Source organism: Panthera onca, chromosome C2 (assembly GCF_046562875.1).
Source record: "Panthera onca isolate mPanOnc1 chromosome C2, mPanOnc1 haplotype 2, whole genome shotgun sequence".
NCBI lineage: Eukaryota > Metazoa > Chordata > Mammalia > Carnivora > Felidae > Panthera > Panthera onca.
Window position 1 is genome coordinate 101,626,330 of NC_138347.1, and position 12,128 is coordinate 101,638,457.

At 32.5% G+C, this 12,128-nt stretch overlaps 1 long non-coding RNA gene across 1 annotated transcript; it reads left to right on the top strand.

The window, feature by feature from the left end:
* The first annotated feature begins 3,270 nt into the window (after positions 1 to 3,270).
* Positions 3,271 to 11,916, top strand: LOC132682726 (uncharacterized). Its single transcript, XR_009611836.3, has 4 exons — positions 3,271 to 3,318; positions 3,689 to 3,887; positions 10,087 to 10,233; positions 11,701 to 11,916. It is a non-coding gene; the product is annotated as an uncharacterized LOC132682726 (long non-coding RNA).
* Positions 11,917 to 12,128: the final 212 nt, after the last annotated feature.

The window sequence follows — 12,128 nt, forward strand, 5'->3', positions numbered from 1 at the left end:
AACTGGAGTTTATTACCTTAGGAATAATTACAAATTTTGAGTAGTGGAACAATAATAAAAATATTTGGTGTATTATCATAATATTTAGGCTAACTAACTTCATGGTGATGAAGATTCTCAAAATAAAATTCTTGCTACTTCAAGGCTTCTGGATTTTCTGGGCTCTAAGAAATACTCGGTCATTTAACATAGAATGATTTCTAGCAAGTGTTTTTTCTCTTAGTGTACATGTAAAAGCTTTCGTTTTTGTGTGTGTGTGGTTTATTTTATTTATTTATTTTTTATTTTAAAATATGACAGTTTCACCAGTTTACAAATTAAAACATTACAAATTAAATTACAAATTAATTGTTAATTAAATTATTGCTTACAATTCATAAGTAGAAGAGAAAAATGTCTCTTTTTAGTTAATAAAAACTTAATGATTGTGGAAATAATAAAGAGGCATTTTTCTCTTCTACCAAAAAAGGGAAATATGTTGTAAAATATGCAAGCAAGGAAATAAGGGTTAAACGTAAAATATGAAAAATATCTTGAAAGTGGTAATAATAATTATACTCTTGCATTCTATTAATATAATCAATCATATGTAATATGTACAAGACACTATAACAAGCATTTAATTCTCAAGAATACCTTTCCAAATGATGGAATAATTATACCCCTATATAAATGAACAAATAGCCAAAGGGAGGGTGAGTTTCCCAAGTTTACACAACTAAAAAATTATGGAGCTAGATTTTTAAAACCAAAACCCATGTTTTAAAGAACACTTCCATTTCTAATTCTCTGTGTCTTCAGTTTACCAAAACATTTTATCTAGAGTCTAAATTGGAGATCATTGTGTAAGGGTTACTTGACATTTAGAAAGACTAAAGCTTTTCTGGCTAATACTCTTAACACTTATTGTTTAGAGAACAAATAAAATATAATATTCTGCTTAACATAAACTAACTTCAGTTAGAGCAGATATTATTCCTCAAAACCATGGGTCATAGCCCTTAATATAATAAAATGAAAGTCAAATTTATGAATTTATAAAACACCTTCTGTTTTTTAATTCCATATTTCAGAATATGACTAGTCTATTCACATCCCCGTGAAGGATTTTCCTTCATTTCCACTTCACTACAAGTGGGTATTTATTTCTTTACCATTTCTTTCTTCTTTGTAATTTAATGACCATGAAGAAATAAGCATTAAGGTAACTTTAATAAGAAAAATATAGCATTATCAGAGTGTACATAATTATCTAAAATTTCTACATAAGAATACTGAATTTACTTTCTTTAAAAAATCAATATTAAATACTCCTGAAATCACTGTTTCACTCATTATATCCTAACTAATTTGGATGTAAATTTTAAAAAATAAAAAATAAAATTAAAAAAATAAAAAATAAAAAAATAAAAAATCAATTATATGTGGATTCATGAGAAATAATCGTATTTAGCATACATTAATAAAAGCTGCATGTAGCAAAATATAGTAATGATCTTCATTCCAAATATTTCTTATGAATTTACAGAGTTGTCTTCAATTTATATCACTCTACATATTTCCTGTCACTTCTCTAAATGTATATTCAAAATCTTATCAAAAAGAAACATCTGTTTTCTAATGCATACTATATGAATACAAAACTATCTGTATATTGTATACTATATAAAGGCACTATCTCTATTGAATATACAATATCTGTTTCTAGTTATTTGGTTGATGCCACAAATGGTGGGTATATATATGTGTTTGTGAGAGGGAGAGAGACAGAGACACACAGACAGAGAGAGAGGGAGACAGAGAGTGTGTGTGTGTGTTTGTGTATATATTTAGCATTTTGTCCTGCCATCCTAACTATTCACAACTGTTCTGCCAGCTATGATTTGGCTCATGCTGTGGAATCAATTGATGTTTTACAGTTCAATTCACAGATTGTAGAAAGTGTAGCAAACTATAATATGAAATAAATCTCATAAATGTATTCTGTGAATTTAGATTTTATGGCATATATATGAAGAGGAAGTATATTTATAAGGAAAATAGGCATTGAGTCCCTGTTTTCAAGTTTGACACAGCAATTTTCTCCATGTTAACTTTCATACAACATTTTCAGAAGATCTCATACTGCCAAATACATTTTTAAAATACTCAATAAAATTATAATTTGTTCCACCACTTTGCTAGATATCATATTGTGGCGTGTTAAAAAGTTTGTGGAGATTGGTAGGAGCTCCTATCATGGAATATAAAGTCACATGTATAACTTGCTAAACAAAATAAACCAGAGTATACAAATTTATTTAAGAAGCATAGATGGGGTTGTTTTACCATAAAACAAAACAAAACAAAACAAACAAACAAAAAAACAAATGTGAAAATTTGGTTGTGAGGAAGAAAATGCAGCATTTAGTTATTTTAAAGGGGAAAGTGAGACATGGTGTAAAGCTTAACAACACTCATACAATAAGACTGCAACTTCTGGCCAAATAGGCTGAGGTGTAGCACTTGGGCACAGTCCATTACTGTATAAAATTAGATACTCTTTCAAGATATAATACTTCAGTGATTTCAATAAATTTGCCTATTAAGTCCCTAAGCCTATTTCAACATTCTTTTGCATTATTTTAAAATGTTAACATTATAACTTTCAACGTTCCAGAAGTCAACTTCCAAAAGTTTTCTATAAGTTAATATTGCATTCATATGAATAACCATGCTCTCATAAATGAACAATATGAAAATATAGTACAATGTATCAAAATATTAAAGTGTTACTTTATTGGTTGGTTACATATAACTTTAATAAACAGATATAAAAGATATAGGTAGATAGATAGATAGATAGATAGATACAAAATGCACCACATAAGGCCAATCCATTATATCAAATGTTCATGTATTTAAAATCCTTTAATCCTCTTAAAAACCTTTTAAGGTAAGTGTTATTGTAGCCAACTGAATACACAACCCCTCCCCTCCCAAAGATAGTCACATTCTAATCCTCAGAACCTGTGATTCTATTACTTTACATGGCAGAACGGATTTTGCAGATGTAATTAAGTTAAGGATTTTGTGATGGGGAGATTATTTAGGTGGTACAAATGTAGTCACAAGGTTATTTATGAGAAGGGCAAGAGAGTGAGAGTCAGACAAAGAGACATGATGACGAGCAGAAGGAGATTTTAAGATGGAGGAAGGGGCCATAAGACAAGGAATGCAAGTGGCTTCTAGAAGCTGAAGTGAATTCTCCCACAGAATCTCTAGAAGAATGCTGCCAACACTTCAAGTTTGACTTCTGGCCTCCAAAAATGTAAGATGGTAAGTCTGTGTCTTAATCTAATAAAATTTATGGTAATTGGTTAGAGCAGCAATGGGAAATTAATACAGTTATTATCAATTTAAAGTTATTTTTACGGAAGTCTAATGAAGTTCTATAACTTGCCCAAGGTATCACAACTAATACATGGCAAACAGAATTAGAACCTGTGTCTGACATTTTTAGCCAACTTTTTCACTGAGTCATGATTTTTTAGAAGTATTAACATTTGTATTTTAAAAACTAGATTTAGAACATACTAAAAAGAAAAAATCTTCAATAGAAAAGCGCATACTTCATTAATTGCAACTTATTATGTGACAGAAAGAACTATGACTATTGAACATCTACTATATGTTTTCTGCTTGCTAGGTACTTGGAATATAACAGACTAAACGGATGAAGTGCCTCACCTGATGAACGCCATATGTCTCTCAAATATTTATTGTTTCCCTCAGGCAATACGGCGTAGAAGGAAAAGTTTTAGTGGCAAAAAGAACTAAAAAACACAGCTACCTAAAGTCAAACTGTCTTTTGCAGGAGGCTTAGTTTTCTCAAAAAGAAGATAATGGTAAATGCATAAGCATGATGAACTGGTACATCATTTCAGGTTTATTTAAATATTCTTGAGCTAAGAAACCAAAAGTAGTTGATTTTCTTCTGCACAATATGAAACTAGAGTGTTTTCACTATCTGTGTAATATGTAAATAGATAACTATTTCCTTTGAGTAAATATAATTTATTGGAATTATACTTCCAACATATATAAAAGGAAGATAGTTTTTCATAAACTATATGTCAATCTATACATCATTCAGTCTTTTAATTTATTTTATCTAGTTGTCAAATTGATAAAATAAAATATATGAATTTCATATATGTGGTTTGATATATACTGAAATTCTATAAACATGTATATAGAAATGCTACACACATATGTTAAAGGAACATTTAATCTGCAGAAGGAAAGAAGACAGGGGAGATATTTCTTTCATTAAAATGCTTTTTTAGAAAATATATTTTTTTTAATTTTTTTTCAACGTTTTTTATTTATTTTTGGGACAGAGAGAGACAGAGCATGAACGGGGGAGGGGCAGAGAGAGAGGGAGACACAGAATCGGAAACAGGCTCCAGCCTCCGAGCCATCAGCCCAGAGCCCGACGCAGGGCTCGAACTCACGGACTGCGAGATCGTGACCTGGCTGAAGTCGGACGCTTAACCGACTGCGCCACCCAGGCGCCCCTAGAAAATATTTTTGATGATGGTTCTGTGCTCATTATTTTAATTTGCAGATCCCTAATATACATGATGAAGATCTTTTCATACATTTATTTGTCAACTGTATATTTTCATTGGTGAGTTTTCAGGTCAGTCTCTTGTCCATTTTTTAAATGTAGTTGTTTATTTTCTTAACATTGAGTTTTACTAGTTTTTTTTTTTTTTTTTACAAGTTTATGTATTTATTTTGAGAGAGAGAGAGAGAGAGCGAGCATGAGCTGGGGAGGGACAGGGAGAGAGGGAAAGAGAGAATCCCAAGCAGGCCGCACTCAGCGTGAAGCAGGGGTTCAATGTGGGGCTCGCTCTCATGACCAGGAGATCATGACCAGAGCCGATATCAAGAGTCAGACGTTTAACTACTTAACTGACTGAACCACCCAGGCACCGGAGTTTTAATCATTTTTGCATATTTTGGATAATAGTTCTTTATCACATACGTTTTTTGCAAATATTTCTCCTAGTCTGTGGCTTGTTTCTTAACACGGTCTTTTGCAGAGCAGAAGTTTTTAATTTTAAAGAAGTCCAGTTTATCACTTCTTTCTTTTGCAGATCATGCCTTTGATATTGTATCTAAAAAGGCATCAGCATGCCCAAGATCATCTAGATTTTGTTCTATGTTGTCTTCTAGGAGTTTTATAGTTTTGTGTTTTTTATTTGGGTTTATAATACACTTAGAGATAATTTTTGTAGATGGTGTAAGGTTGTATCTAGATTTACCTTTTTGCATGTATGTCCTATTCTAACACAATGTATTGAAAAGACTACCTCTGTTCCTTCACTCCTTTGTCAAAGATCATGAATTATGTTTATGTGGGTTTATTTCTGGGCCCTATTCTGTTTCATTAATATATCTCTCTATCCTTTTGATAATACCAATGTCTTGGTTACTGTAGCTTTACAGATGATATCAGGAGGTGGGGCTTGTGTGTGTGTGTGTGTGTGTGTGTGTGTGTGTGTGTTCATCTTAGAGCGAGAGAGACACAGAGTGAGGGAGGGGCAGAGAGAGAGGGAGACACGGAATCTGAAGCACATTGGAACCAGGCTCTGAGCTGTCAGCACAGAGCCCAATGCAGGGCTTGAACCCATGAGCCCTGAGATCATGATCTAAGCCAAAGTTGGAAGCTTAACAGACTGAGCCACTTAGGCGCCCCAGGAGGTGGGGATTTTGAAGGTGATTAGGTCATTAGGATGGAGCTGTCATAAATGGCCCTTATAAAAGAAGCCAGATGGTCTTCTGTTGTTTTTCAAGTTACCCAATGAGTGAAAACATATCATATCTGTCTTTCTCTGACTGACTTGTTTCCCTTAGCATAATACTCTCCAGTTCCATCCACTTTGTTGCAAATGACAGGATTTCATTCTTTGTCTTTGCCAAGTAGTATTACATTGTATATATAAACCATGGGGGATAGGAAGGGGAAAAGATAGTTTCAAACAGAAAGGGAAGCAAACTGTCAGAGACTCTTAAATAGAGAACAAACTGAGGGTTGATGATGGGGTGGAGAGGGGAAAATAGATGATAGGCATTGAGGAGGACACTTGGGATGAGCACTGGGTGTTGTATGTAAGCAATGAGTCACGGGACTCTACCTCCAAAACCAAGAGCACACTGTATACACTATGTTAGCTAATTGACAATAAACTATATTAAAAAATAAAAATAAATAATAAATAAATAAATAAATAAATAAATAAATAATAAATAAGCAAGCAGAGAACTCTCTAGTCATTTTCACCATGTGAGGACACAGCAAAAAGTTCAGTCTGGAAACCAGAAGAGGGCCTTCACCAGAAGAACCTAGTCATACTGACACCCTGATCTTAGACTTCTAACTTCCAGAAAAGTGAGAAGAAATTTCTGTTTATATACAAAATACCCAGTATGTGGTATTTTGTTACAGCAGCCCAAATTGAATAAGATAGGGATAGAATAAATTATCTTTTTTGCAAGCATATTATAATAATGAGTGCACCTAGTTTAGTTTCTTAGGTACATACCTGTCTACAAAGAACAAGTTTTTTTTGTTTTTCTTAATCTTCTCTATGTTGTAAAGTGTGTAAAGGCTCTGATCAGCTTTGCATGAGCCGGACTGCGTACATCTGTCTAAATCTAGCATTTGGTTAGTAGGACCATTTGGCTCTTATACTAAGCTACATCCTCCAGTTTAGCTGTAACTGGTAATAAAGGCAGCAATTTTATTATTTGTATTTACTCTGTTTTAAATTAATTTAACTAGGTATCACGATATGTGTCTAGTAGCTACTATAACTGTACATGTTGTAAGCCTCCTGTATAGGTTACATGGTGGGGGGGTGAAAGTGAGTCTCCTTGTCTGTTTTATTATCTCAAGGAGGAAACCTTTCAATAACTCATGATTGAATATAATGTTTGTTCTAAGATTTTAACAGGTACCATTTATCTGATTAACATAATTCTCTATAATTCTTAATTATTTAGGGCAGGAGCAGCAAACTATGGCCAGTTTTCATAATTAAAGTTGTGCTGAAACATAACAGTGACTATTTGCCTATTTTCTGAGCTAGTTTATTCTACAGTCTCAGTACTGAGTAGTTGTGACTGAAACTGTGTGTCCTACAAAACAAAAATATCTGTATCTTGTCCCTCAAGAAAGAATTTGCTGATTCTCAATAGACTTTGTATTATAAATAAATGTTGAATTTTATCAAACTATATACATCTAGGAATTTTTCTGGGAATTTATTGATTTCATCTATTTTTAAAAAAAAATTATTGCCAACAAAGTTGTTCAAAATATCCTCTTAGAACTTCATTTTTAGCATGACTTGTAGTGATATCCTTAAAAACATACTGACAATATGGGTTTTCTCTATTTCCTCTCTCTCTCTCTCTCTCTCTCTCTCTCTGTCTAAATCAGTTCTGCTAGGTCTTTTTCAAGACCTATTTAGTGTTTTCAAAGAACCAAGCTTGATTTTCTTCATTCTCTTTATTGTACTTTCTCCCTATTTCATTCATTTCTGCTTTTACCATGTAATTTTGCTATTTTCTCAGATTTTTTTTTTGGCCCTAAAATGTCTTTATTATGCTTTCAATTTGAATTATATTCTCACCAGGTATTTGAGTTTTCTTCTCCAGTCCCTGCCTTTGCCTTCTCAGTTCTTTGTTCTCTTGGTAGTTCTCTGATATCTCTAAGATGTTGTTTTCTCTGTATTTATCCTGCCGGAATTGTGCTTCTTGTATATGTGGCTTGATGTTTTAATTGATATGAGAAACTTTTATCTACTATCTCTTCATATATTGCTTTTGTATCTTTTTGCATTTTCTTTTCTTCTGGATCTCCAATAAAATTATGTGAGATATTTTAGGATGAAATAATATTCTATTGTAGAAAGTGTCCTATCTGTAACCTGTTGCTTTCCCCCAGTTTCTTTCCCTCTGTATAATATATTCTAGTGATGTGATTTTAGTTTACTAATCTTCTCCCCTTCCATGTCTAATGTGTTGTTAACTGATCTTTTGAATTCTCGATTTATTATTGTATTTTTCAGTTCTAACATTTCTATTTGATTTTTTTAAATTTTTTTAATGTTTATTTATTTTTGAGACAGAGACAGAGCATGAACGGGAGAGGGGCAGAGAGAGAGGGAGACACAGAATCGGAAGCAGGCTCCAGGCTCTGAGCCATCAGCCCAGAGCCCGACGCGGGCTCGAACTCACGGACCGCCAGATCATGACCTGAGCTGAAGTCGGACGCTTAACCGACTGAGCCACCCAGGCGCCCCTCTATTTGATTTTTTAAATTCTACATTCTTCTCTTAAAATTCTCTGTGTTGTTTTCAATTTCTCAATAACAGCAATATATGAATCACTTATGGGATTAATGTCCTTTCTTCCCCCCATCTTTCAATTTAGATAATTTGGTCATGTTTTCCATTATCCTAAGGATTTTTTTAATTAAATGCTGGATATATTATTTGAAAACTTATAGAGATAAGTTGAGGATTCTGCAAGGAAGATTTACTTTTGCTGCTGGAAGGCGATTAGGACAGTTATTGGGCATTTAGAAAGCCAGGCTATAGTAGTGAATTTATAGAAAGACTCTGGTAAATCTAAGTTATGACAGGACATCACTGGATAACGTGGTGTCTATTGTTCTCTAACATCTTCCTGGTTAGTGTTATCTAACACCTTCCCCGTGGTGAAACTGCTAGTATTAGACTGATAAAGGACAGCGTGTCATCCCTTTTGGGAAAAATGAGCAAAGTCATATAACCACACCTGGGAGCTCTTGTCTGCAAAATCCTACACTATAATATCTGAATAAGAATTTCGAAAAAGAGGATGGGAATCTAAAATTTACTAAAGAATGACTTCTATTCACTACCTCAGTTATTGAGAACATATGGTACATAGAAAAAATAATTTCTGTTGTTACAGAATAGAAAATAATACTGTAAATTTTACTGATGTATAGTGTGTCAAACATTAGTATCGCTGCCATATCTATGTGGTGTTATAAAGGTCTGTAACCTTATTGACAGAATTAAATGAAAACCAAACATATGTTTGGTTGTTTGAAAATAATTGCCTTATATATTTTGTCCAGAGTATGTAATTGTTACAAGAAGATGGATTACTATAGATACGGGTTACTCTGTCTTTACTGGAACCATTTTACCAATATTCTTAAAAGACAATTTCACAAAATATCAAAAGTAAGAGCACAGTCTTGAAAACATGCTAAGTTCCTCCCCCTCTCATTGTTATTATTGAGAAATTAGGTATCAATATAATTGGGATCATTTGTAAATAGTCTATTCTTCCTTTTGTCTTCATTTTTAAGGGGTTCTCTTTGGTTTTTGTGTTATTCATTTTCACTATTACATGTCTATCATTTTTTTTGTCTTCTTAGAACTGAGATATTTTTTCAGAAATTCTGGAAAAAATCTCAATTAATGTTGCTTAGACTATTTTCTCTTTCATAAATTTCCATGACATCCCTCTGAAATCTAAAAAAAAAAAAATGAAAGTTATATCTTTTTATTCTGATTGCTACATGTCTTACTCTTTCACATTTCCTATGTCTTTGTTTATCTGATTTGAATTTTGGTGAATTAATTCATATCTAATATTAAAATTGCTCTTCAGTTTGGTCTAATGTGTGGTTTAACTAATTCACTAAATTTTTAATTTTTTTTTAATTTTTATGTTCTAAAATTTCTAACCTTTAAAAACTTCTTAGTCATTTTTATCGACTTTATTTTTCGCATACATTCAGTTTTGTTATTTCTTTCTTGTAACAAATGATATAGCACTTTTGTGTATCCTAGTTCCAATATTGTAAATATTTTTAGCTCTTTTTCTGCTCACAATTGTCTATTTTGGCTTAGTCTCATGATGCTTCCTTCTTTGTGTTGTTATGACTTTTCATTGAGTTATTAATTCATGGAAATGTTTACAGCTGAGTTGAAATTTTACCAATTCAAAAGTGTTTACCTTTGCCTCTGCCAGACAAATGGAAACAGAAACTACTCTAGATCATAGTAAATCAAAACTGTCTGCGAGAATTCCCCATCCCACCACCTTGTATGAAGGCCAGCTTATGATCATAGATTCTTAGTGGAGACTTATCCCCCTCAAGCCAGTACTAAGGCCAAGGTAAGCAAGTCGCTGGCTGATCCCTTCTTTTCACCTGTAAAATTAAGGTATATCTTTTTTGGAGTTTCTACTTTATTCTGGGATGTTCTATGAGCCTTCTTACCTGGGCTAGATACAAGACTTATTATTACATGTCACCTGTGAATCTATTAATTCCGTAAGATGAAGATTCATCTACGTAGTCAGGGTAAAATAGGTAAAATGGGAATTTTACTAATTCCCAAGCCTTCCACTTTCATCTCATTTTGGCTTTTTATTTTCTGGGTGTATCAGTGATTAAAAATTTGTTTTTAGATCCATGCTGCATTAAATGTTAGTTGGCAGATTTGTTCTGAGCATCCACTATACCATACAATGAGAAATAAAAAATCATATTCTTTTCAATCCCTTTTGTTTCACACACATGAATGTATGTTTCATACATACATACTTACACATACATACATACACACATATACTCACAACTTATTTTAAGTAAGTCATATGAAGGAGTAAGTATAATAACACATTGTTTTTCATTACAATTTACAGATACATATCAAAAGTAAGTACATAAGAATATGAATGATGAATAATGCATCAGGGAAAACAAGTAATTTGATTGCTATTTCAACATTTCAAAGGAGCTAGCATGTCCAACATGCTATTAGAAATATAAACACCATATTCAAACCATAAAGCACAAGCTGTTTTGTACTATGCTGAATATTTATTAAATCTTGAACCAAATAGTCTTCACTCTGTGTATCAATAGAACGAAACTCGATATGTTTTTATAATACCCAGCAGACTTCCTTATATGGAATAGTTTATGTCCTCATAATCATATAACTACAAAAGAAAAGTAAATTAGACCCAACAGAAAGCTCATGAAAGAAGTGATCATTTTGATAAAAGTGTGTCCACATGGAATAGAGATGAATATCTAGACCAATAACTATAGAAACTATTCATTCTATTATGCAAATATTAAATGTGAACAGCTGGTGGAGTGATGAAATTGCCATGCTTGATAGTTAATAGTCAACTTGTTATATAAACACCTTTCTTAATGTGGGAAAGTAATTTCCTTAAATCAAATGCTTCAATCAACCTTCATAAGATTATGTCATATTTCTACAAGCATAGAGATTATTGTTTTCCTCCCTCCATTCCCTATTTAGACCAAAAGATAATTAAACCTGCTCCCATAAATATTTTTTTAAAAGTTTTCTAGTCATTGTGAAAAGCATGGTATTATACCAATAGTTAGAAAATACAACATTGATAACAGGCTTCTTAAAAATATATAATATTTTAATTTTAGAGGCACAAAAACAACATTAATGCAATTAAAAACATGACATTTGATAGAAATTTGTAAAAAGGGAAAAAAAGGGGCTAATTGTCATGTGTTGATTGCCTATAAAGCCCTAGGCTCTGTGGTAGAGATTTTAAATACATAACCTAATTGAACTCTCTCAACAGCACTGGAAGTATACATATGAAGAAAGCCAGCCTCAAAATATAAATGGCCTGCACAAAGATATACAGCTACAGAATGCCATGCACAAGTTGCCAGCTGTAATCTGTCAACAAAGTCTTCAATCCTGATTGTTTCATCAATTGAATGATGAATTTGTTTTCCAATGGCATGAAAATCAAGTTACTATAAAAGTGTACTTTTAAGACATGTAACATTTATTTTAGGGTGATGACAGAAATAGTCAAATACATAAGTGATGTATCCAAATAAAATACAGGAATTAAGCCATGTAATTTTTCAGTAAATAGATCACAATTTGACTCTTGCCATGTTCCAAAAATAGCAATTTTTATATGCACTTATACTTAACAGTTGCAGTGCTGGTGTCAAGATTAATGATATTCTTGGTGACATTCCCTAACATGAGTAA